At 36.8% G+C, this 26,218-nt stretch overlaps 1 protein-coding gene across 4 annotated transcripts in view; it reads right to left on the bottom strand.

Moving 5' to 3' along the window:
* The window catches only part of LOC119545997 (leucine-rich repeat and fibronectin type-III domain-containing protein 2), a 57,083-nt gene extending 32,598 nt beyond the window's left edge, over window positions 1–24,485 (bottom strand). For 2 of the 4 annotated variants that reach the window (XM_037851994.1, XM_037851995.1), the window contains exon 1: window positions 22,493–22,858. The gene's annotated coding sequence lies outside the window, so the exon portion shown is untranslated. Of the gene's footprint in view, window positions 1–22,492; window positions 22,859–24,448 lie in introns of those variants that run through there. The other 2 variants (XM_037851993.1, XM_037851996.1) reach the window with 2 other exon arrangements.
* Window positions 24,486–26,218: the final 1,733 nt, after the last annotated feature.

The following is a 26,218-nucleotide window of genomic DNA, read 5'->3' as shown; positions in this document are numbered from 1 at the left end:
CTCTAGCATTCCAACTCTTTTTTATTCCATCTTGGTCGGCGTCCTGTCCCCAAGCAAATAAACTTAAGTGCATTGGCTCGTAAGCTTCAGCTTCACTTGAGTGCTTGTTAAATGTAAAGTATATATGTACGTAGATATTTTAGAGTTGGGAATGCGTTCGGGTTCATTTGTTGGGGGAGCTGTTGTATTTTGGTCTGTCTAGCAGTTCCTAAATTGCTACTGAAGTGCGTAAGAGTGTACATCGATGTAAGTGTCATTGATGACACACAAATTGAGTGAAGTGAGCAAGGAAACAAATTGAGCAAATGTAAGGACAAGAAAATTGAATTAATAATTTGACTTACAAGTATTATAAGAGGTTTGCAGCTATATTAATAATTATTAAAGCCATTATTATTATTACAAACATTTTGTTTTACTGATATAAGTCATTAATCTTGATTTTAGCACCTCTGTTAATTTTCACCTGTGCATTTATTCAAAAAGATAGTGCAATTTGTACTTGCATGTCCTAAATCACTTTCTTTAATCTGCAAACTCTCTCATCATTTGCCGCACTTATGTCGGATCATTAGTGCAAACTATTTCTTTTATCTGGCGATCAAAGAAATTAACTAATTTGCTGGCATTTGTGCGGCAGAGCACTGTGAGATTGCCATTGCCATTGACATTGAAAGTCGTGCCAAATGTTAATTAAGTTCATCAGCAACGTAAAAATAATAACCCAATAAAAAAAGCGAGTGCGCTCGCACAATGAAGACATCAAAAAGCATTACAAAAATGTAACAGCAAAATAAAAAGAAGATGCGAAGGCAGTGAAAATTGCAGAAATACAAAGCGGAGCAGATGGACAGAGTCTTGACTTCACTTTTGCTCTTTAATTTCTTGCTTTACTTTTGTTTTTACCGCCGCGGCTCGAAGATGAAAGCAAAATTTCACTGAATGTCAGTGAAATGTACTGGAGTGAACTGAAAATGAACTGCGTTGATCCAGCGATGAACTGCCATGAACCGAAAATGAACCAAAGTAAGCCGCAATTACGCTGAATAACAGTATTTTCATATTTATGGTACCATTTTGCATCATTTTTTCGTTGTTTTTGCTGCTGCTGCTGCTGTAATGACAGTGCAATTTATGATAATTTCTGGCCAAGGCCACCGTGCAATAAACATAAATTTCAGCTAAGAGCCAACATTTAAAATATGGAAAAAAGTGCAGAAAAGAGCATAAAACAAAGCTGGCAAGTCAAGAAGAGGTCAATAGCTATGATAAATGTCCATGCCTTTGGGACCAAACTAGGTAAATGTAAACGTACAAATTTTCTCGATGTCAAATTATATTGAAACTAATAAATTTGACAGGCCATAACGAGCTTTCTGTCGGGTGGAGACCTATACAAAAATTGACTTGTCAATGGTTCATTTTGGTTTTTTATTTTCCTAGTTTCGTTTTTCTTGTTGTGGTTCAGTTTATTGTGTGAAACAAGTGAAAGTGTCAACGCCAGGAGAAATGATAAATGACTGAAGGAATATGCTGGGAAATGGGGGAATCGAGGGTGCAGATAGATATAGTGCAGGGAATACAAAGAGGGAGAGGGGAAAAAGAGATTTTGGTCCAATGCGGCGTATACGTTATTCATGTCCTGGACAAAAAACTGCAGAGGGAAATTGCGTTATGCAAGGACTTTCACTAGCTAACAAGAACATGGCGTATTGACACAGTAAAATCATAATAAAATATCCAATTTCTAGTTCATGTTTAAATTTTATTTACTCCTAAATTGCTAAATTTAAAACAAATACACCCACAACTAAGTATAGCTACAATTATCACCAAACTTAAGTTTACGGATCATTAAGAAGAAAGTTTCTCAAACGTTTGGGGCTTTGCCTAAATCTTTTAGTTTCCAAAAGCCAACACTTGCCTTAATAGTTATGAATGGCCTACTGGCGACCCATAAAGGAATCCTGTCGCGTTTTCACTGGGGTCACACATTGTAATAAAGTAAATACGCCAAAAGGGACGGGGCTGCAAGAGGGTCCTTATCTAGGACTAGAGCACGGGTGCCCAGATAACCCAGCCACAAAACTCATGGCGTACGCGTGCTCAGAATAATGAATAGAGTTTCGAGGATATAGTTAGTGGGTTAAGGGGGAGGCTGGGTTAACTGGAGAGGGAAATTATTTGCCAACAGTTGTCAGTCTGAAGTGGAACACACTCGTGCAAAGGTAACTTAAATGCAAAATAAAATCCTTACAATACCTCACGAACATTTAACCTTGGTAAATCCCATTTGTACTATATAAAATGTATAATTATGCTACGCACTTTGCCGCTGAGTAGGTGGAATGCGAGTTTATAATTTGCAGATCTTCTTTTTGCACTTTGACGACATCTTCAAGTGCTAATTTTTGTGGCCAACTTTGTGTGGCCATTCACAATTCTTTGAGAAAGTTTCACAAAAATCTCTCAAAAGCAAATCGTTGTGAAGGTGCTTAGACTTCGCCCTGAAATGTTTGCTCAGCAGATTCGCGAGGTGAAACGAAATGAAATCTATTCAGCGTAAAAATGTCTTGTTAATGAACATCACAGTAAAAGATCATTGAAAAGATCTTTGGTTGTCAACTGGTAGACAACATGTCTTCAAAGAGATTTCACTAATTTGATTGGCAAATGAAGGTTTTTGCTCAAGGAAAGTGTTTAGAAAAGGTTAAGAGAGGCAAACTACAACATTGTATTATCATTTTTTAGATATTATCCGATATTTAAATTAAGAAAAGGGTTTTTATCTACATTTGATAACAACTTTATAAAATTTATACAATTTTAATTGCGTTTAAAAAAGGAACGAAATGAGATCTCTTTACTTCCAACAACCAGGTGAGAAACCTGAATAATTTGTAGATAAAAAAGTCATAATAAATATGGGAACATAAAATTCAGAGCAATGCGTTGGCCCCAACCAAAAGCCCCAACTTAGGCCTAACGCCGAGTCTTTGACCCGATCTCTGGCGGCGTTAACAAACAACTCCCCCCCTTTTTGAGTACACCCTCTCGTTGGCAATCAAAAGCATCGTTTGTTTTGGACTCATAGACTCTTCAACTAAGCGAGATGGTACAATGAACTTTGCTAGACTGAGCTGAGTGGGAGATTTGGTGGGGGTTTTGGGTGGAGGAGCGGTAAGGCTTGTCGACTTGTGTAATGCAAGGCAAGCAGAAACATCACAGAGGAAAACGGGGGGTAAAAGGGCGAAAAACGCGAACAGGGCAAGCCTGCACTGAGAAAAATAATCATTAAAAATACAAAGAATATGCAAGTACCATTTTTAGATTTGGCTTAAGTTAAAAGTATGTATTTCAAGGAGTTAGAGTGACCAGGCAAACGATAAGAGCTAAGCAAAAAGGTTATGGTAAGTAAGTGTGACCAGAGTCTTATTTGAGTGTTCCTAAATTTCTCACTTTCTGTTTGCTTAGTTCTTTTTTACGTCTTAAAATGGTACGTTAATATTTTTTTCAGAACTATTTTTTATATTCACTAATTGACTCCATTTTTTAGCCAAGTGTTCCGGCAGCTTCTTCTTTTTGCTGCGTCGACTGCGGCTGTTTGCATTTAAATTTTTCACATTCAATTCATTTGAGGCTCGGCACTGCACACAAAAAAAATTGCAGTAGCAGCAGTAGAAGAAGAAAACAGCAAACAAAGTTACAAAGGCAAAAGGGTAACGAGTGGGGAGGCGGGCAAAGAGAGGGGGCCAAGTTAAATGCTGCAAAAATGAAGCTAATACTTATGTTGCAACTAGGGCTACTCCGACCCCTCGAACGTCCCCTTTTCATATGTATGAATCCCTCACCTGCAATGACTTGCGGGCTTCACATCATCATCATCATCATCATCATACTTTTTTCATTTGGCTGTTACCTATTGTTTACGCCCTCCGGTGTATTGTGTGGGCGTGGCAAACACATGAGAATTCAACGGCCCAGCTAAAGTGTGTGTGTTTTGTTTGTGCGTGTTCCCATTTTATTCATTTCGCTAACTTGCTCTTTTGTGAAAGATGGGGCTGCTCTGGCTCCCCTTGCGGTCGTTTGAAGACTCCAAATGGTCCATCAGAATCATTTTCAGGGAGCCAACGAAAATTTTCTACATGAATTAAAGACCAAAGGTGAGACTCAGGTGAGTTTAGGGAGTAGTTAGAGTGACCAGAGGCAAGATAGGAGCAGATTATGAAAATGGAAGGCAACAGAGTAATTAAGTGGAAATGGATACAAAAAAAAGACCAAATTGAAAACGGTTTGAGTGTGACCAAAATGTTAAACTTCAAGAAATCAGTGTGACCGAAAGGTTATATTTTAGGGAGTGCCGTTAGAAACGAGCCTTCATGAATAAAGCTATGTTTGTGTTAACAAATCCTCTTAGTTAAGCCATTACGCCATGAACTCTTTTTTCTGGCTAGAAATTGAAACATTTCTCCTCTTGCTTTTACAGAGAGTTTGGGGTTTTTCTCCCCTTTTTTTTGCCAGATCTCTTATTTTCTGCACCTGAGAGTGAGCAGAGTACCGTACACTCTGCAACTGGCTAACAAGCCAACTATGTGTAGCTAACGTTCAAATGGGCACACACAGAGACAACAAGAACAACAACTGCAGCTACAGCAATGTCAGCAGAATTGGAATCAGGATGAGGAGGATAGTCGGACTCCCACTTTTGGCCGAAAACCCCCTCGAAGCTTGGCTCTATTTCAGCGGCAGAATGGCCATGTGTATGTGCATAGAGGAGGCCACAACGGTAAATCATCACAGACACTCTCAAACACACACAGAGCTGCATACACTCAACTGGCAAACACACGCAAACCTCGCGGTTTGATGACGACAAAACTCGCCAGCTGCCACCGACTATCCCCATCACCTTTACATGCTCTTCGGCACAGGTCAATGTTTATTTATACCAAGAAAAAAAGGGGAAAAGGAAGGAAAATTCGAACCAAAAATACTCTTCTAAAGAGTTTAACAGAATTTTTTATAAAATGAGTGATTATGACAACTCTAACAAATATTAAATTATATTTAACACTTTTGAAATATATATGTATATATATATTACGTAAAGTTTCAAAAAGCAAATCAAGAAAGATTTTCCATTTATCACAAATTTAGTGTGACCAGAGTTATATTTGAGTATGTTTTAAATAATATTTGCCAATTAGAAGAATTTTTTTGGGTAAATAGCATCTCTCAAATGTAAAAATTCAAATGTATCTTTTTATTTTTAAATTACGAAAACCCTATTAAATAAAGTGTTGAAATTGCGGTAACTACTCGTACTTGCCCAAAAAACTTTAAAAAGTTGTACAGAATTTTGTATAAAATTATTGATTATGACAACATTAATAAATTATTTATTTAAATGAACACTTTAGAATTGTATATGTAAATGGTTTCGTAAAGTTTCAAAGAGCAAATCAAGAAAGATTTTCCATTTTTCACCAATTTGGTGTGACCAGAGTTGTATTGAAGTATGCTTTTAAATACAATTTGCCGGTTATAAGAATTTTTTGGGCCTCTAGCATCTATGAAATGTAAAAGAGCAAATGTAACTTGTTATTTTGAAATTATGAAAAACCCTGTTAAATAAAGTGTTGAAATTGCGGTAACTACTCGTATTTGACCAGAAAACTTTAAGTTCCAGGCAGATAAAGTTATCATTTTAGTGCCTTAGCTGCCCCTCGAAGTGCTCCTTTGGACCCACTTGAGCCCGGCTCTCCATCAAAATCATAATACTTCGGCCACTCAAGGCCATCAAACGAAAGAGACGGTCGAGTGGGAGCGGGATGGGGCGAAATTGTGGCAGAAAGAGAGGGGGTTAAAAAGAAAACAGTTCGATTGAATGTCTTTTGTATGTGGGTCAGCAGAGCAGTCGACGTCGGCTGAGGCAGCGACTGTGGCCGAGAACGGTTAAGCAAACAAGTGAGTGGAACTTGGGTGGACAAGTGCCGGTGCCCATGGTCCCGAAAAGGGGGCGGCGGGCGCACGAGGGCGTGGCCGTTGGGGGAAACTTGTTTTTAATCGTTGTCAATGGCCAAAACGTCCAGTATCCCGTTCGCTGACTGCGGCTGCTGTGGAAGTTCAGGAAGAGAACACATGGAGAAACTCTATTTGCTGTCCAAATAAACAAGACAAATTACGTTCTTTACAGATTAATTTAATTAAATTGAAAATGTCTATATGTCTGGCAGGAAAGATTAATACAACTTTATCAACAGTAGTCTAAAATTATTCTTGTCAAAAGATTGGTGAAATAAAATTAACGCCTTATGGTACTTGCTTTTTTATGACTAACTGCATTTATTATAAAAAGCCATGGCAGCCTTAACATGATTTAATATATAAATTCGTAAAACATTGTTGAGCTGTAGGTTTCTATGATTTTTTAAATAAATAAATAAGTTAGTAGAAAATTATTTTAGAGTCTTATTTCCTTAAATATAAACTTTATATTCCAACAAACGATGAAGTTATATATAGTTATTATAGTCTAGTGGCTTAGATCTTAAAAAGTACTTTAAAATATGGTTAAATTGTAGGATTTATGAAAGTGAAGAATAATCCCACAAATAAGTATTTTCCTCTGTGTATTCGCAGAAGAAATAAAAAGATTTTAAGAGGTAGACAAGAGGGGTGATGGGATTTCTCTGGCTATTTGCAGGCCAATTTTCAGGCTGCTGCAGTTGGGGACTTGTTTTCCGTGGCTCAAACAGGTTGCACTGTTAGTTGCACTGATTTCGTTTGCTGGCTGATCGCCGTAAATCAAAGAGTGTCCCTGTCCCCCTCCGAATGGCTCATGTCAAATGGAATAATTACACAAGTGGCACAATTTTTTGCCCCCCATTTCGCGAGTGAAAGATATCGATGGCGATAAATGTGCCGGCTCTAATATAGCTGTATTTAGTAACATGAATCACTAACTGCAATCGTTTACGCTTAGTTATACCCATGCATACACATAAACTTTTAATCGTGACTGCACACACTCTCCGGTTTGTTTTGGGAATTTTTTACTTTTATTTCTTTATTTTTTAGTGCCTTGCTTTTGTATTTCCAAATGATTGCCTGCAATTTAGTTCGTGCTCGTCGATTTCGGTCTTTATTTTTTTCGACTCCCCTTGCATTTGATTTTGGTTTAGTCTTTTTCGTTTTTCCATGGTATTTAATACGCATGACTTCAGCTTGAATTTTCGTAGCTTTGGCTTTGTTATTTATTTACGAGTATGTTGTAACTCCTGTCGCATTTGTGTTAAGTGTTGGAAGCCCTTTTGGTGTTGATTGGATTATGTAAAATAGGTTGGGTCGGAAAATATAAATTCAAAACTGAACTAAAGGAAAAATAAATTAGTTTATCAAAAAAAATGTATATAAAACAATATTCATGATAACAAAAAAAGTAAATAGCCCGGCTTGTTTACAAATGTTTTATTAAAATAGGGCTATTTTAACATATGTTTTGGTAATGGTGTTTTATAGTTTTACAAGATTGTATTTTTTGTACTGACTTGTACTATTTAACAATATTCATTCAATTACTGTGCCAAATAATTTTAGTTGCAAATCTTCAAACTGTAAGTAAGTTCTTCTTATTTATTCACAGAACATTGAAACAATTTAAGTTGCAATTGTATGTAGCACACGTTTCTCTAATTCCTAACATTGTTTATTCCCCGCCTGTTGTCCATTTCAATTGCTCCTTAATGAGTGCCATATAAATTGCATTCCCCCAGCTCATTTCGTTCCGGAATATGTTCGCCCCTTGGGTCCCCGATGGCCCAAATACACAGAAATAAGTGCAGTCGGCTTGCAGGTTCCAAATGCCCCAACTTCCCCAGACAGGCAAACAGGCCAACTAGGTTTATACATTCGACTTGCGTTTGCAATGGCTGTACAAACTGTACAAGTCAATTGAAATTGGAATCGGAGAATGAAGCCAAGTTGAAAAACGGTCTCAAATAGGCATATAAACATCGGCAAATTGCCAATGGAGTAAACGGCGGCACGGAATCTCATCTCAGTTACCGCATCATCAAACATCATTATTATGTCTTGGCCGAGTCAAAGAGAAGAAAACCCGAATCTCGAACGAGTCAATAGAGTTGGGGAATTGGATAGCTCTTTGGCTTCAAGCAACTGACCAACAAACAAGTTGAAAACGTTGCTGGGAAGCGTAACTAAATGCCGAAAAATACCGAAAATCAAAAAGCGTGGCAACAACGCTTCACAAAAACATCGGTGGCATCCAACACTCGTGGCCATTAACGGTTAATCTGGGCTCTTCAGCAATTTACGCGCCATACGCCGGTCGAATCTGCCAATCCGTGTCACATACCAAACTATATTACTTATGTGCGTGCCCCATTACACTCGACAAAAGGAAAGGAAAGAGGCGAAAATTGGTGGGAAAATCGAAAGCATTTCAAATTGATTTTATCAGGTTTAATTGTGGAAGTTGATTTTGACCAGATCAATACAGGTTATGAAAACAAAATTGATAATGGGGCAAATGAAAATTGCTAGATTATACAGGTTATAAGAAAAACATGTTAGTATGCCAAATAAAATTTCCATGATGGTATAGTACAATTATACTTAAGTCATTACATGAAAAAAATATTTCTTGAAATGTTTTTTAAGTTATGTAGAATAGTACTAAAAAATTCTAAAAATTTGGAATAAAATACATATCACATATACAGTTAGAACTTTTTCATGAGTTTGAAAATCGAATAAAATCTTATTATTATTAAATGACTTGAAAATATCTACCCGAATTTCTTTAATTGCATATCAAAAATTTATGTTGACCACTTGTAATCCGAAAAATTTGTTTTTTACATTTAAAAAAATGTTTAAGTTCCTAATTTCCTTCCAGTGTAATGTAGCACAGCCCGTATTCGAATCAGAGACCCCCAAGTGCCATTCCGCACTGACATGACCTGACCTTCTGGCGGCATTCCTCTGGCAATTAGCCGCGTTTATGGCTCTGTTTTGTTGCCAGTTTGCCGTTGACGCAGCTTCTGTTGTTGTTCTGCAGTTAAATGTTGCATGCCACATTTGGCACACATGACAAGCGACATGTGTTTCTGATATGCCAATAGCCAATGGACATTTCCGGCCCCTTATTCCGCCACGCCCCCTGCGGCTGGGCGACCATTATGGCTAATTAATGAATTTCGCACAGGCTTTTCCGCAGGACTTTTCCCCGACATCCCGTCATCGTCGCCGCCTTAATTGGTTATTTATTTTGTTTTATGCGCAATTTCAGTGTTTCACTAGTGTGTTGATCAAATGTTTCTAATTTTAATTTGGTTTCCCTCTCGGGTTTCTCGCTTTTTTTCGCCATCTTAGCAGGGTCATTGGGCTAAATATTAATGGTCCAGCTTAATGGGTCATTTGAGAGAAGTTTGTAAAAGTGACACACACTCGTAATTAGTTGAAATCTCTTTGGGATCGCAGTGGGTCAAAGTTTGGGTCAATGTGGAGATTGTTCCTACATTTTGGTTCAAAGTTAATGGACTTGTTTAGAGGGTTTACCTGTTATATGTTTTGTATTTTTTTTTGCCTGCTTAAAGAAATTTACCTAGAAAGAGAAGAAAAGAATGAGAGCAAAATTAGTAAGAATATTGAAAACCTAAATCTTAATTATTACACCCTTATTTTTTATTCGCAAATTGTTTAGCATAGTTTTGTTTTAATTTAAAAACGTAAACAATACTCTACCATGCTAACGAAAATCTTCTATTGTTCTATAAATTTTAAAACAGACCCAAAATTTACATAAAAATTGCCTTAGCCTTTCAAGCGTTTTTCACTTCCATCAAAAATCCAAATTGAAATTTCCATCTCTGGCTCAAAATGGCAACAACAATAAAAACAATTTGACGTTGCATAACACTTAATGACAAAAGGGTAAGAGTTTTCTCCGTCAGAAGAAAGCTACCGGCATATGGCAAAAACAAAAAAAATGCATAAATTTTTCGTGCAATATGCATATTAAATTCAATAAATTTCCTACACAGAAAGCAGGCAGGGGAAAAGCAGAAGGCAAGGGTGGCGCTGAAAGGGGGGGCAGACAAGCTGCCGACAGTGAGCTATGGCTAAGGGATATGCACAAGGATAGCAGCGCTCAAATTGATAGACATCTATATGTAGCGAGCGGGGAAAGGCGATAGATGCTTCTAGTGGGATGCGACTTTCTGAGCTGCTTTGCACAGGGAATAAAAATCAGGAATTGGGTACTTAAAATATCCATTTCGGAAGTTGATTGTCAGGATGATTGTGTTATAAAAATTGAAATATAAAATGTAAGCTCGCTTTTAACTTGCAGAAAGCACTATTAGGTCAAGGAACTTTGAGATATAGATTTAAGTAGACATTTAAATCTTGTTAAAATGGTTTTTAAAATTTATAAAAATGCTAAAAGCTTTAAAGTCGTTGCTTAGATATAATTTTCTGGTTTTACATATTTAAGTATACCTGTTAGACTCACAAAAAATGTTATTAAAAAAGGAATATCTCACATTTAAAAGTAAGTCTCTTTAAATTATTTTATGGCTAAATAAGAGTGCTTGCACTGCTAAATATATTTTTTTGGTCTTTTAAACATTCTTTTTTTCAAGTGTTCGATTGTCAAACACTTTTGCTCTTTTGGCCGAGCGACAAAGTTTATTTAGCCCTTGACTTGGGAATTTTTAGAATTTTTTCCTGTCCCTCTCTTGTCCTTGAAGGAATACCAACTAAAAAAGCAGACACTCAAGAAAGGTGAGTGCAACTGCGGTGGTGAAGCAAAGGAAATATGATGATGGGCACTAAAAATAGTTGGAAGCAAATGGCTGATTTCTGCATTTCCATGCAACCAATAATCATTAACAATCCTGTGGCTAATAATAGAGCTGCCAAAGCCGCTGCCACGCCCACTCCTCAATTTAAGGTATAACGAATTACCAACTCCTGTTCTCCTTGGCAAAAATTCGCGAAACATTTAATTAAATAACAGAGAGCAAAGGGGAAAAAATCTGGATGCGCATTCATTGCTTTGTGTGCCCCGCGTTTCCGATTGCTTTTGCTGTGCGAAAAATAGTTTCGACTCGAAAATTGCAAAATTCAAAATAACAAATTGCATCGCCTGGCAGTGTCCTTCAAAACCAGGGGAATCGGGACCTCTGGCCCCCTTCATTTCCGACTTGATTTTGCTGTTTTTATTGCCTTTCAATAGCTGCGCTGCGGTCGTCAACTTTTGCCGATTGGCAGGCGGCAACCGCAATTGGTTCTGCTGCTGCTGCTGCTGAATGTTGCTGCTGTAGCTGCGATATTGCTGCTGTCGCCGCGATGTTGCTGCTGTCCAAAGCTGCGACTGGACGATAGTCTCTCGCTACCCCCTCCCCAAAAAAAAAAGGGGGGAATCAAATAGAAAACAGCCAGCGAAACAAAGCAACTCCTCTTAGTGCCAGGGGCGTCGTTAGCGAAAATTTATAACATAGAAAAGGCAAGCCGGCGATAACATTTCTGCGGCGGACTGGAAAGGGTTTCGATGGGCGGCGAAATCCCAATCAATGGCAAATGTGGGGTGCAGGAAATGGTTTCTTTGCCCGATCATCTGCTGGGAATTCGATTGGGCTTACAGATTTGTTAGGGTATTTAAATGGGCGGAAGAAGTAACCGCAGTTTAATTAAATGTTTCATTTATTATATCTTTTCCCATATCTAATCGATTAAAACTCTCCTCGCTAAGTTATTTATTCATTAAAATGTTGTTATATAATTTCCTATTAATGTTTTTTGGTTATATTTTCCATAATTATTCTTAACCATTGCTAAATATAAATTTTGAATAAAAGGTTGGTTAATTAAATGATTTATAAAAATGTTCTTAAAATTCTGGCAACTTGTTTTTAAAGGCATGTAAATAATACCCCTTAAAAAAATGGTTTCTAAATATGAAAACATTCTATAACCAATTTATATGGCAGATGATGGTCTTCTATAAGCTGAGATATAGAACTAAAATATAATCTACTTCTTTGGTCAAACTTTTTCTTATGTTTGATTAGTGGGAATACCAGTTTTTGGAGCTTCAGTACCTAATTTGCTTTATGCACTGAATATTTCGGTAGTTCTACAAAACACTAATGTGAAAATTTCATTGGACCTTTTAGGGCCTCTTCTAGTAAGCCCCTCACTTGAAACTCCCCGGATTGCACTCCATAGAGGGCTTAAATACACGTTTGCTCAGGCACTCGTACAATCGTATGTGAGAGTTCGCTCCTCTATCTTTCTATTGTGCAATCATAAATCAAAGCGCCCAGTTGCCGCCCACTTTTGATGTCCGTTGTAATCCGGGGCTTAACATTCTCCACACTGTGCTGGGAGTTTTGCTTTTGCACATGTGAAGGCGGCACCCGAATCCGAGTTTCCAGCCCCGAAAATACTGACAACGGCTTAGAGTCTCCTATGGTCGGGTCTTCGTTGGTCTTTGGTCTGAACCGCGAATGCAATTAAATAGAATATATCGCCGCCTCACAAGGTCGCCTGCTCCCTGTCGCCCAGTTCCTGTGGTTGCACACACTCCCCACCCTTTTAGCCTTTTAGCCTGGCCAAAACTGAAACTCAGCCGACTGGCAATAACTCAGGGAGTTCCTGCTTCTGCGGCTGCTGCTGGACGTAGTATTTTTTCTTTATTTTTTTTTTCGGCCGCTTGTTAAGTAATTTTGTTAATAGCTGCACCAGCAGCAACGGCTTCAATAAATCTTTTTGTGCGGCTGCCACAATTCGTTGCACATTTCATGCTCTCTTTGCCAGTGCCTCTTGGGCTATAACTATTAAATGGAAACTAGTTCACTCCACTCTAGAAGGCTCAATCGAGTGCCAGCACCTCCCACAAGGCATAAACCCAAGAGAAAGAAAAAAAACGAAATAAAACAAGCGGCAAATATCTGAAATAAAATACAACTAAAATCGCTGCACGCATACGAGCGACTGCGAAAGACTAAATTACTCTCCACTGACTTTCACCAATTTTTAGCAAGCTTCGATTGCTAAAGAAAAAAAAAACTGGCAACCAGACTGCAAATAACAATACTACAAATTATAACTTTGTCTTGCCAGCTCAGAATAAACACAACAGAGGGAAAAATAACAAGTGCAGCGGGCTGCCTAATTGCTCTACTCTATTTGGAGAGAGTAGCTTGATTTTTACAAAAAAAAGGCTGGTTCAGAAAAAGAGTGAGAGTAAAGGTGATGTATTATATTTTCTATTTTTCAGTATTTAGCTCGCCATCGACTCGTGGCAGTCTTCGAAATCACGATCATCTTTGATCCCTGACTTGAAAACGTGGTCTGGTCATCTCTACTTTGCTTTTTTCTTATAACATGTACGTAGTATCATGGAAAACTATTCGCACGATTGATTTTGCAAAGAAAGCCATAGCGTAACCTATAATGACTTTTAAATATGTCCAACAAATATGGTCTAAAAGGTGATTTTGTACAAATTTAAAATATTTTTATTTGGACTTGATATAGGATTTTAAATATTAGAAAATAAAGGAAATCTGAATTTTTTTAGGAAAAATACTCTACAAATATTTTCAGTTTTTCAAAAATCTTAGCAAGAGTATTAGATAGTTCCATATTTTTTATTAATAAAACTTAAATTGTCTCCCTTTTTCCCCTCACTAATTGCATTTCATAACTTTGTATTTCAGCCGTCTCTGTTTTTTAACCCATTGCTATTTTTACCATTTACTGACCCCTGTCCGTCAAGTTGTCCAAAAGGCTTTTTGTTGACCCACTGACGCTGACAAAATTCACTAATTTTCAGTGGCGGAAACGGATTTTGAGTTGCTTTTGTTTTCGCTGTTGTTTTTCGAGTTGATTGCTGCGATTACTGGCTGTCACCCTTTTTTTGTAGTTGTGTGCTTGCCGCTGTCGTAATTTACACCTGTTGCACCTGCTGCAAACACTAAGTGCAAACAAAAGTTTACACAAATTTTCAGGCCAGCATAGGCCAACTGTCGCGGTCTCGCAGACCTGAGTCTTGGCTAAATGGAATTTAATTAAAAAATAATTACACGCTCATTTGTTGGCTTTGCTTTAATTGTTTGACGTTTGCTTAATTTGCCTCATTAGAAACTATGTTTTGTGGTTTTTTTTCGCTGCTGCTGTTTTCAGCGATTTTCCATTTGGGTCAGTTTGGATTCGCATAATTTTTCCGGGCAGTTTTTATTTTGTTTTTCATTTTCTAAAAACCAACTCAACTCATTTAAATTGGTTTTAATCTAAGACTTTGGCCAACAGTTTGTTTTATTTGCTAACTTTTTGGTATTTGTACTTCATTAAAATGAATCTGTTTTTGCTCGACTCTAGTATGTGGCAAGGTGAGCCAGGAAATAAATTAAATACGATAAAGCCACTGAGAATTGCTGACTTAATTGTTGCGTATACGCAGGGTTGCACAATGCACTTCAGGTTGGGGTTCAACCAAAGCCGCTTAGCCTTTGTTTTATTTTGTTTGTTGGTCTGTGAATTGCAATGGGTTTTAGTCGATTCGGTTGGTATTTGGTATTGGATTGTTTCGATTTGCGTTGGGCATTGTTGTGCTTTGTTCTGGATCTCGATTAAATGTCGTTGGTTTAACTTATGAATACTGAATGCAGTTAACTGCAGTTGGTCTTTACATATTAAATGGTTGTCGAACAAGTCAGCAATTTGCTATTGGCCATTTCGCACATAATAACTGCGAATTATTAGTTGCCTCAGGTGATTGGTTTTAGTGTTTATTTAGTGGTTAAAAAACTCAACCAATAAAAACATCTGACTTCTTAACTTACATGGTAATTTAAGAGATTGAGTTATTTTATGTATAAATCATATATAAAATAAATTACAAAGTCCACAAAAATGATTTACTTGGCATGGAATTATTTATGATTTTATATAATTATATATAGAAGAACCTGACTATTTTTTTGGCTTTATACCTATTTAAACCTGATTAACCCGCAAAATTATTCTAATGAATAGTTTTATTATTTTTTTTCTGTTGTATTGTGTTGACTTTTCTTCATCGTTTCCAAAAATATGCCTCTAAATCCAATGTGCATTAGATTGTAGATTATTTTTGGCTAATTTATTAGCATAGCTGTTTCCTCCGTTTATTGGCTATTCTCATCACTCGACCCCCTATTTCACTTATCTGCTAATTAACTAATTGGCACAGCCAAATCCAATTGCAATTCGGCGAATCGAAGAACAGAATGGCGTGGCCAGCTAATTGTGGCCTCCAAGAGGATAGAGAGATATATGGTTATGGAAATGGGATAGGAATTGGAGGCGTAACGGGAAATGGGTTCGTAACGGGAATAGGCCCGGCTCAATACGCTGATTGATTGTGAATAATCAATGGTTCGGTGGTTATGAATCGGTGGGGCTGTATGTACAGTGCCTGGATGCATAACTAAATTAGGCAAAGCCCGTGGACGTGAGGGGCATTTTAGATTTCAGACAGCACATATGTATGTAAGTCCCCTCTTCTTCTTCGTCTGACCAAATCTAATCCGAGTTATGTAATAAAAGAACCAGCAAAGTCCGGTGAAATATTAAGCAGTCAGCAGTCGCCATTTCTGTCTGGGTGCATCCATATCCATCCCGTGGTGGAGAAATGGGGCACAATGAAATGAAATATGAGTGCGGGGATTCCCCCGTTAACTTGGCCAAGCGAATTGTCAGCGAAAAATGTTTTTTTTGGCTATGAAATGGCGCGCAAGGACGGGTGGTAACAAAGCGGAAGGAAGGCGAAATGGCCACCTTAATGATAAAACACCCAGCACACAGTGTTGGCCAAGAGTTCCCAGCCACCTTGAAAGGAAATACTGGAAAGCACTGCAAGTGGAGATAAACTTAATCGAGCGACTGTATGCGGGCTGACAAAGCGATGAACATGGATAAGTGAGCATAACAAAGGGAGTTAGTTTTGCTGATGTGACAAGCTCAATTTATTCACACGAATTTAATACTAAGATTGTTGACTGATCATTCATTATATTGTTAATTTAGGGAATTTATGGTTGTGGATTATTAAGTCAAATGACAAGAAATGATTAATTAAAAGGATTTTAAGATGTAATATTTCTAATTATTTTATTCCTAAGTATGTCTTTATTTATACTGAAAGACCTTTATATCCAAATTTAAAAAGCCATTAAAATACGTTTTAGTTTATATAGAATTTACCAAAGGATTTTCGTAATGCGGCTAATTGAAATCGCAATTAGCTGAAACATTTTGAGCTCCACTCTATGGGTTCTATCTTTCTCCACTCTCGACCTCTTTTTTCATTTGGCCCTGTGTGTGGCTCTCTAATTAACACGCTTTTTTAATTATTAATTGCTGCACTTAATTTATAGGCAACACTGGAGACCCCAAGCGAACATCCTCCCAGCGAAAACCAAAGGGGAAACCATTTAACCCCGCCTCGTAGGCAAAGGCACAAATTGCAATTTGTTTCAAGTGTCCTGGCAGCAGGACAAAGTTTCGTCTTATGCTTTTGTGTCCTTGGAGGAAGTGGAAAAGTGGGTGGTTGGGGAAAAACTGAGGGTAAAACTATCTGCTAACTGTGATTTTTGTGCCTCAAAAGTTGCAATTTGTCTTTTTACCTTTGCTCTATCGCCGCCTTTGTTGCTTTTCTTTATTTCTTGTTCTGCTTTCAGTTCTTTTTTATCGTTTTTCTGCTGAAAAATAAATTGAATTGTAAGTTGAAAGTTTTGCCATATGGATTGCAGCCCTACAATTTTGTGGGTCTTCTGTTCCATTTTATTTGGAAATTAATTAAGTGTATGCAGTCTGCATAACGACTGCCTCCCCAAGAACCGTAACAATTTTCACTTCAGCGTTTTCATTTTCATTTTGATTTATTGATACAGACCACCAATTTTAAGTTCTTTTATCCACTCTCCCCGTTTTCTTTTAGCGATTATCCAAAATGAAATGAATTAAAATAATGCAAATGAGCAACAATATAAACTGTGTGGCAGAGAAACAGAAGAGAGATAGCAGATAACAAAGCTAGAAAGTTTTTCATTTGGCTTTTCTTGTTTCCATTTTTTGTTTTTCTTACCTCGATGAAGGAAAATGCCCTGCAGCACATTCTAGATGGATAGTTGGATAAATGGATGATGCAGCTGCACTTTTTTCGGAAAGAGTGACTTTTGAAATAGCCCCCGGCGATAGACTTTTCTCTTAATGAGTGGGGGGTGATATAAATCAATGGTCAGAGGGTTGGAATAAGTTGTATTTTAGATAACACTATTGTTTTAAATTAGTGGTTAACAAAACAATAAAAGACAATAAATATTAGAACAGTAGAAATTTTAAAACCTATTTAATTAATATTACATAAAAAATATTACAGGCAATTTAGTTTTTTAATATGTTATTAGTTGTACATTCTGCAATTCCATTTGTATCTTGTTTAGTTTTTATTACATTTTAGAAATGGATTCCTGATGGCCTTAAGTACTACGAATGCTTTTGTTATGGTTCCTATAAAAATGCATTGTTAAACCGGCTTAAGCGAGCTTAAGTACACTATTCCCAAGCATTAAAAATTTAACAAGAAAAAAACCGTTTAGTTGCTTTTATGGCAACTATTAACCATAAAAGTTTCAATTTCGTTTGAAAAATAAAAAAATAAGTTAAACCGTTCATTTATTTTGGCTTGGTAGGTGAAGCATAAAAGCGTAATTTTCTCGAACTCTGTTCACATATAAAAGATATATTTCTCCACTGGATTAAACCGAAATAAAAATAAAATCTAAAGCAAGACAAACATGGATCGCTTAAAAAAAACGCTGGGAGCTAAAAATAAAATAAAAAAAGGCAGGCAGAGAATGAGAGATGGAAGCAGATGCGAAACTGCCAACAGTTTTTCGTGAATAAAAGGATGGAAATTCCATGGCAACTGAAAATGCATTTTTCTGTCGCATTTCCTGCCCCAGCGTGGAGCATAGAATAACAGCAAAGCAACATAAACACGTGCCAGCCCAGTCTAATGTCGGCTATTTCCTGTTGGCCAAAAACCGTAGGCCAAAATGGAAAAAAGTAAAAGAAATGGCAGAAAAAACAGGCATGCATAAAAGCAAGCGTCACCGGCAGCAGTAAAAGAAGCGTGGAACGACAGTGAGAAGTTTGGTCAGGGGATATTCTGGACCCAAGTTGGACCCTTTTCCCGACAGCTTCCACCGCTCCTGCCACGTTTTTCCTTTTTCCAAGCCACTGTGAATGGTGGGCGCAGCGAAGGAAATGAGGACGGAATAAAACCGCAGAATAAAGGGAGCAAAATACAGGGGCAGTCAAAAGGATTCGCCCAGGGAATACCCTTCAAGAACTTTGGTCTTATTACAAAAGTGGTCGAATACTTAAAAATAGCTTACTAAGCTAACAAGGGATACTCCTAATTTGGTCCTATTCCAGGTATTTATTATAAAGCCAAAGGTTCTCATAAGACGTTTAAAGCCAACCCTAATATCTCTGTATTCCTAACTAAGCAAAGTACTTTAAGTAATTGCCCAAAATAGCTAGACAGTCTAAAAAAAGTGAATAAAAGTAAACTAACAACAAAGAGATGAGAAACACAAAGATCAACACCAACTAAGGCCATAGCAACACTTGGTAACAAAAAAAGGGAGGTGGTTAGAAAGGGAAAGAGAAATATGTTAATAAAGTCGAGGGGGTGGGGGTTGGGCATAGCATAGCGTGGTAAACGCTGGATGAATGACCTCTCTTTTTCCATATTACTCTTCTTTTCTTCTTCTAGCAACTACATTTTAGTCAAAAACAGATGATACAGATGGATCTTAAAGGTGCACTTAAGGAAAATATGATAATAGTTCTAGTTATCAACTGCAATTGGATTAAGGATAATATTAACTAACAAGAGGAACTGATTCTTTCCCGACATGTTTGTTAAAATGTAATTAAGATTCTGTCTTATTTTTAATAAATTTATATAATGTTATCAAAGGACATTATTCTCAGTGTAGACCAGCATTATTTTGCAGCTGCAGCGATGAAAACTTTTTGCCCCTGGCCATCCTTCTAATAGGCCAACCGAAATCTCAGCTGTATAATGATGCACTGACAACTGCAGTTGCATGCTGCGTGTCCTGCCGTCTCTTTCGCTCGCCCTGTTGCCGTCTCTTTCTTTCGCTGTTTGTGGCAGTTACTTAGTTATGCATGCCTCTTCTACCATTTCTTTTTGTTTGTTTGTCTGCATTTCTTTTTCGAGTTCATTGCCGCGACTTATTCTTTTTTCCTCCTCTTGCTCTCAAACATTTTCCATTCGCTTCTGAGTGGCAGCATAATCATCATTATCATAATGAACACCTAAATCATTATCACCTCGCTGTTGGCCCTGTCTTCTTGACTCACTCGACTACCCTTCAGTTTGTGTTCATTAGCTTTGTAAGCCCCGCTTCTCCCCACCTGACACACTCCCCGATCATAATTCAATTATCTGTGAGGGAACCCCTCTGACAGTGGGAAAAATCTCGAGGAAGTGGTTATGGCTTTGGTGACCAAGTTAGCCAAAGGAAATGCTTTATGACTTTTGGGGGAAACACTTTGACTTATAGCTAGATGGATTGTTAAATTCTCAGAATGCTGGAGAACAAAATGATAAATTGTGAGAGTCAAAGAATGAAACTGTAGTTTATATAAATTTTCAAAAGTTTGTATCTTATAAAGATAGTATTTCTTCTTTATAATACGGTTGTAAGATTTCTAAAATGAAAAAATTTAAAACTTATAATAAAAGTTGGCTAACTCTTGAAAATAATCTGAACCAATGTGTTTTTCATTTTTTTTAAATAGAAAAAATATTGTTGAAGCTTCATGCTCAAGAGATAAGCGTGGCCAAATACATAAGTGGTATTTCCCCTTCAATTGCAATTCAAACCAATGAGAAAGAAGTACTCTAAAGCGTAGACTTTAGTAAGAAATAATATAATTACCCACCAATCAAAATTTAATTCAACCATTAATTGCTATATCAACCACTGTACCCGAGGAGTACGAAATTCGATGGAACAGGTGGTGGCATGGTAGGCCGTCTTCATCAGTCAGGCACCCAGTTTCCTAGAAACCATAATTTGCACGCTTTCTTCTCAAAACCCAGACACGAGTCTCGAAAAACCCCCCGCACGCTTCACACGTCTTTTTCAAATTCTTGGCCATGGCTTTAACACATTTTCTAAATATTTTCGAGTTCACGATCAAGATCAACGAAAGAGAATACAAACTCTATGGCCGCTAATGAAACCGGCGAAGATGATGTGAGAAGTAAAGCGGAAATGGGGGACCCCTTTAATACATACTATATATATATATATAAGAAACCCCCCTTCCCTGAACCACACACACACATTTGACTTTCATTTCTTCATACAGTTAGACACTTTTATTGTGTTTCACATTACTTTTGTCTGTGCGAGTTGGTTTTCCTCGTTTTGTTTGCCATACGTTTTGTTACTGTTTGTGTTTTTGTTTACTCGGACTTTTCCTGAATTTCTATTTCCAGCATAGATAACCATTTCTATAAGCAAAGTGCGATATTTCACAAGAGTCTCGCCGGAATCGAGTTGGCTACAACAATACGTTGCGCATTATTTCTGTTCTTCCATGGCATTGTTTTTCTTTTCGAAATTCGTTTTTCTTTTGTTTTGCGTATTTTTGGCATTCCTTCTGATGCTTTTTGCAACTTTTCCTGGTTAACTTTACGCGCTACTTCAGGAAGAGTTTCCACCAAGGTCAGAGGCGCGGTGAAAGGGGCCATATTTTATGTTTACCAGCTAAAAATCATAACATATGGCTTTGCATGCTCAGATTTATTTTAAATGTAATTTCTTTGGACTAAAGCCCCTTCAAGAAAAATCTTTTACTACGCTCCTGCTCGCCATAATAGTTCTGTGTGTGTTTCAGGGTGAATTTGCTTAGTACCAACAAAAGCAAATATAAATTGCCATAGATTAAAGTTGCAATCGTGACTGGGGTAAGCTGAAAGAATGGTGGAATACCAGCGGAAAATGGAAGTCACCGTTGAGTAGAGAATCAAATTTGGTCTCAAATTACTCAAAGGAAAATTTCAATTGAGATAATAAGAACTGATTTGGATTCAAATGAATGGCAGTGCAGCACATGGATGGTTTCAATTCGTGGAAGTCATTTTCCTTTAATTGGTGGAAAAAATGTTATTTAATTTCCAACGCACACAAGATTTAATAAATATGTTTTAAATGTATTTTATTATTGAATCATAAAAGAGTTGTGTATTCTTTCTCTCTGTTTCTTCTTTGACAGACCCAAACTCAATTTTCATCCAGAGGAAAAAACCTTTTCTGAATTAAATTAAGCTCTTAACACTGCGTGGAAAACCGAAACAATGTGCCACGCTGGGCTCGGTTTTTCTTTCTTTTCCCATTTTCACACAGACAAAACTCGCGCCCATTTCCAGTCGGAGATTTCGGTAGAAACTCGCTGGGCAGACACTTGTGCATATTAATTGCTTATTGAGCAGGCTTCCCTGTTTTCAAGGGGGGAAGTCAAATGGAACAAAAACCACCGCGGCGCGAGAGAATTGTTTGGGAAAATCCTCCTGCACGAGGAAAGCCTTTTTTATAATTCTTTATCAGTTTCAATCACTCCATCGCACCCTGCACTAAAAAAACAACAGTGGGCACTCCCTAAGTAACCTTGGTGTTGGTTTCTTGAGACTTAAGAATTTTTTACGTAACAAACAAATTTAATCATACACAGGGAAAACTTGCAAAAATTGTATGTGCAAAAACAGGGCTAAAAAGTTTTCAAAAGTAAAACGCATCAAACAATTGATCTCATTTGTTCTCATGCTGTTTAAAATGTTTTATTTAACGTTTTTTAATGTTTTGACCCTATACTTTCACCAAAAACGTAAAATTAGAAGGTCTATGTAATGTTTAAAATACATTTATTTTATATTTTGAATTTTAGGCACATTTTATTAAGGAAATATAATTTCTACAAATTTTAAAGTAACGTGAATTTTTTTTAAACATGCTTTTCCATAACATGTTACACAACAGTTTTAAGAATAATGTTAAATGTACATATTTATCAATATTATGATATCATATCAATTTAGTTTCTACAACACTTAAACTATTTTTCCTCTAAATATCAATCTTTATATTCATTAACACTTTGAAAATTACTTGGTCAGTTTTTTTAACATCCTTTATTGGTATTAGAAAAATCCCATTAAAAAATCCAGATTTTCGAGTGATCACTGTACCGGGCCGCAATACTCAGTTGCGGCTTTCATTCATTCAGTTCGACACACCCGCCCTCCCTCAATGCCTCATTCCCTCACCCCAGCATTCATTCATTCATTCATTCATGCAAGTCTCCTTCTCACCTGTTTGTTTTGTTGTTGCTGCTGCTGTTGTTTCTTGTTCGCTGTCTCCCTCCCACGCAGTCGTCCTGTCTCTTTCGTTCGCGTGCTGAAACAAGCGTTTTCCGGCCAAAAGGTAGATTTTCTTTCTTTTTTTTTAGGAGGGGTGTCAGAGGTCGCGGGTTCGGTGGTTCGGCAGACCCTTTGTTGCAGCCACTTGTGCGCCTCTCCCTGCTTTTTTCCTTTTTTTGTTCGTCACTTGGCCCTTTACTGGTTGACAAAATGCCAAACGCTTGAAATTCCTTTATATCCGTTTTTTTTTTATTTTCCCCCCGTTTTATATTTGAATTTTTTCAGTTATCGCGCGGTTTTAAAATTTGGTTTATTTCTCTGTGTTTGATCAAAATGAAGGGAAAAAAGGTAAAAACTTAATGCTGTTACCGCTGCTGTTTGCTGTTTTTTTGTTTTTTGTTGTGTTGGTAACCTTTTCCGTTCTGTGCACGTGTTTGATTTTCCCTTTTGGCGTTGTTGCTGCTCTCGGGTTTATGGCAACCTGTTTGCCACCGGAATGTTTTCGTGTGGTTTTCCCAAAGAATGAAAACTCGGCAGGAATGCTGCGAGTAATAATTATGATTGCATTCGAAAATTTTAGTAATTTCCGCTCTCATTTTTTTGGCCTTTAATTTATAAACCAATATTTTTGTTGGTAAGCATTTATGAAAGCGAATTTTTTAGTTGCATTTCAGCTTTGGTTTTTATTTTGATTATCTCTGGCATAATATGAATGCAAATAGAAAGATGAAATTAAACCAATTTAACACTTTTTACAGTTAGGCAAATCAATGCAAAGCGAATTTAAATAAAAGTAACTTATAATTTAATATGGAAATAACAAATATAAATATTTTTGTAAGGACTAAGCGATTGCATTTTCAACACAGTAATTTCATTTTTAAATAATATTTTAAACACAATAATGTCATTAAAACTGATTATATGTTCAAACAAATTTATTGTCTTTGCTTTTGCTAAATAATTCAAGAACAATTCCTAAAATTTAGTTAAAAGATAATGAAAATGCATTTCGTATTTCCGAAATAAATAACCATTAATTTATGCTACTAATAAATAAGTATTAAATGTCAGTGCCAAAAATCTACACTTTCCACACATTAAAATATTATTTTAATTTATAGGCATTCAATTACGGAGAAATACAATTCCTCTGTGCCACATAATTATATGCAAACAAGCCGCCAAAGGTTTTTCGTTTTATTTACTCTTCTGACTGAAGTGTTTATCCAATTTTGCGCAACAATTTAAACAACAAATAAACAAATCAATTAACGGATTTAATACATTTCGAATGGTTTCGCTGCAAGAAGAAGTCGGTCAATCTGTAAAAGTCTGGCCATAAGTGTGTGCTTTAAATTTAATTAAGCCTTCCACTGCTGTTACTGGTTTTTGTTTCTAAGACTCTTTTTTTTCTCTTGATTTATTTAGGAGCCAAAGATGGAGAGACTAGGTATTCGTGTATATGTGTACCATACGATGGATTCTCTGGCTTTCTAAACCCAGATGATGCACGCTCCGTTGGCGCTGCCCACTCGAGAGCAGCAACAACAACAGCAAACTAGACCCGCCGCCTAACGGTAAACCAAATGAAAAACTTCTATTGATAGAGTCTCTTCTTGGCCATAGAGTCTTCTTGGCCAAATCCACACCATAGAACTCGGCGACGTCACGGCGCGCGTTCAAGAATTCTGGACCAGACCAGCTGGAAACCGTTGTTCGCCGCCGTCGCCGCCAAATCAAAGCCAAAATAATACAAAACTGGTTTTCAAACAGGATTTTGGTGTTAACATCATTTTTCTTTTTTTTTTTCTTAGTTAGCATAGAATGCATGTTTGCAAGTGCAAATGATAAGAGCGGAAAAGCATGCAGAAATAAACACAAACACACACACAAAACCGTACGCACTCTCGTGATTTTTCCCTCTTGCGTTTTCCCGGAAAAACTCCGTCGACGTTCGTAGCGCTTGGGCCTTAACAGGTGACTGAAAGCCAAGAATCGGGGCTCTGAAATCGAGCCCTGACCACTGTAAACGCCTAACAGCGACGTTTCCCGAAGCCAATGCAGCGACGCAACAGAGGAACTTCGGGTTTTTGTGGTGTTAACCGGCTTTTAACCCTCTGCTAACTTGGCCAACAGGCATTACTTGCATGCCAAGTTAATACCTTAATTTTTTTCGGCTTTTTCGGGGGTGCATTAAACCCTCGCTAAAAGTCCGTTTTCGCCTTGCTTCAGTGGCCAGGCATGCAGGCCAATTTATTGGCTTTCAATTAGCTAACAAAATTAGCAAAGTGCTGGTAATAATTTGGCTGTAGGAAGCCGCTGGGCAGCCATTTGGAAATTATGCAAAATTAATAAGGCTATAAATAAATAAATGGTATGTTAATAAAGCAGTTGTTAAGTCTCGGAAGTAAAGATACTTCCACTACCAACTATGTGATTTTTAAAAGTATTTAAAGACTCACTTTAGCCTGTAAAAAAATAGTTTTAGTTAATTAAAAAAAATGATTCCAAATTAGTAAATTATATATACTAATTTTTGATTCAATTCTTATTTAGTTTATTTATTTATTTATTTATTCTCAGGTTAAAAGGCAATTGAAAAAATTACCTATAACCTATGATTTCTTTTATTGCAGCTTTAGCTACTGTGGCCTTAAGTTTATTTAGTTATTTACATTGGCTACTTTAATATTTATCGACATCTAAATAAAACCAGTTGTAAATATTATTAAGAAATATATCACATTAGATTAATATACTAATATTTGATATTGCTTATCTATAAATTTTTGATTAGAAAGATATTATATATATAAAAAATATCTATACTCTTATTTAATTTTTCTTATTTTTACATTTAAAGTCTAATATTTACTAAATACTTCCAAAAAAAACAAGTGTTTAACATTTAGACTTCCTAATTTGTATGTAATATCGTAAGATAGCCATGTTAACATTCTGCAACATCAAACTGTTAACTAACATAAACCAAACATAGCTAACAGAACAAACGAATATCGTAAGATGAATATCGTAAGGCTTGGATTTACAGAGCTGGCAACTTCAAACTTAACAGAGACCACGCACCGCAGAAACAAAAACAATATAAAAAGAAAACACAAAAGCAGACCGTAGCTTACCCCCTGACCTACATGCCAAACATCCTCTCGAGGAATGAGCACCCACTAAAAACGCAACAAAAAACGAGGACCGACGCACAAAACTTTAAGCGCAACTAATTATGTGAGGGCAATATACGAGCATTTTTGCAGCTTTAAATAGTTGAGTGTTAAGACAAGTCCCTGAAATACCTGAACTCACTCTCGTTCCAGTTGGGCTACAAAGATTCTGCAAGTTACCCGGGAATTTGCAAGTTATGTGAATGCGTTTTTCCATAAACTTGAACTTACCACCTTGCTTCCTCTTTTACACTTTCATACTTCAAAAGTTTTTAAATATGCCAATCATAACTCGCAGTTTGCATGCATGGAATTTGCTGCAGGGATTCCTAAACTAAATACCAACTTTGAAGTATTTTCAATACATAAATATAAATGTATTACAACAATTTTGAAGAATTTATTACTTTAAGTTGAATAATCTGTTTAATATCTGTAAATATAAGACACAAATTTATTTATTAAAAATAAAATAAGCTGTTAAATATTATTAAAT

This window comes from Drosophila subpulchrella, chromosome 2L (genome assembly GCF_014743375.2).
Source record: "Drosophila subpulchrella strain 33 F10 #4 breed RU33 chromosome 2L, RU_Dsub_v1.1 Primary Assembly, whole genome shotgun sequence".
Classification (NCBI taxonomy): Eukaryota; Metazoa; Arthropoda; class Insecta; order Diptera; family Drosophilidae; genus Drosophila; species Drosophila subpulchrella.
This window is presented reverse-complemented; position numbering and strand designations above follow the sequence as displayed.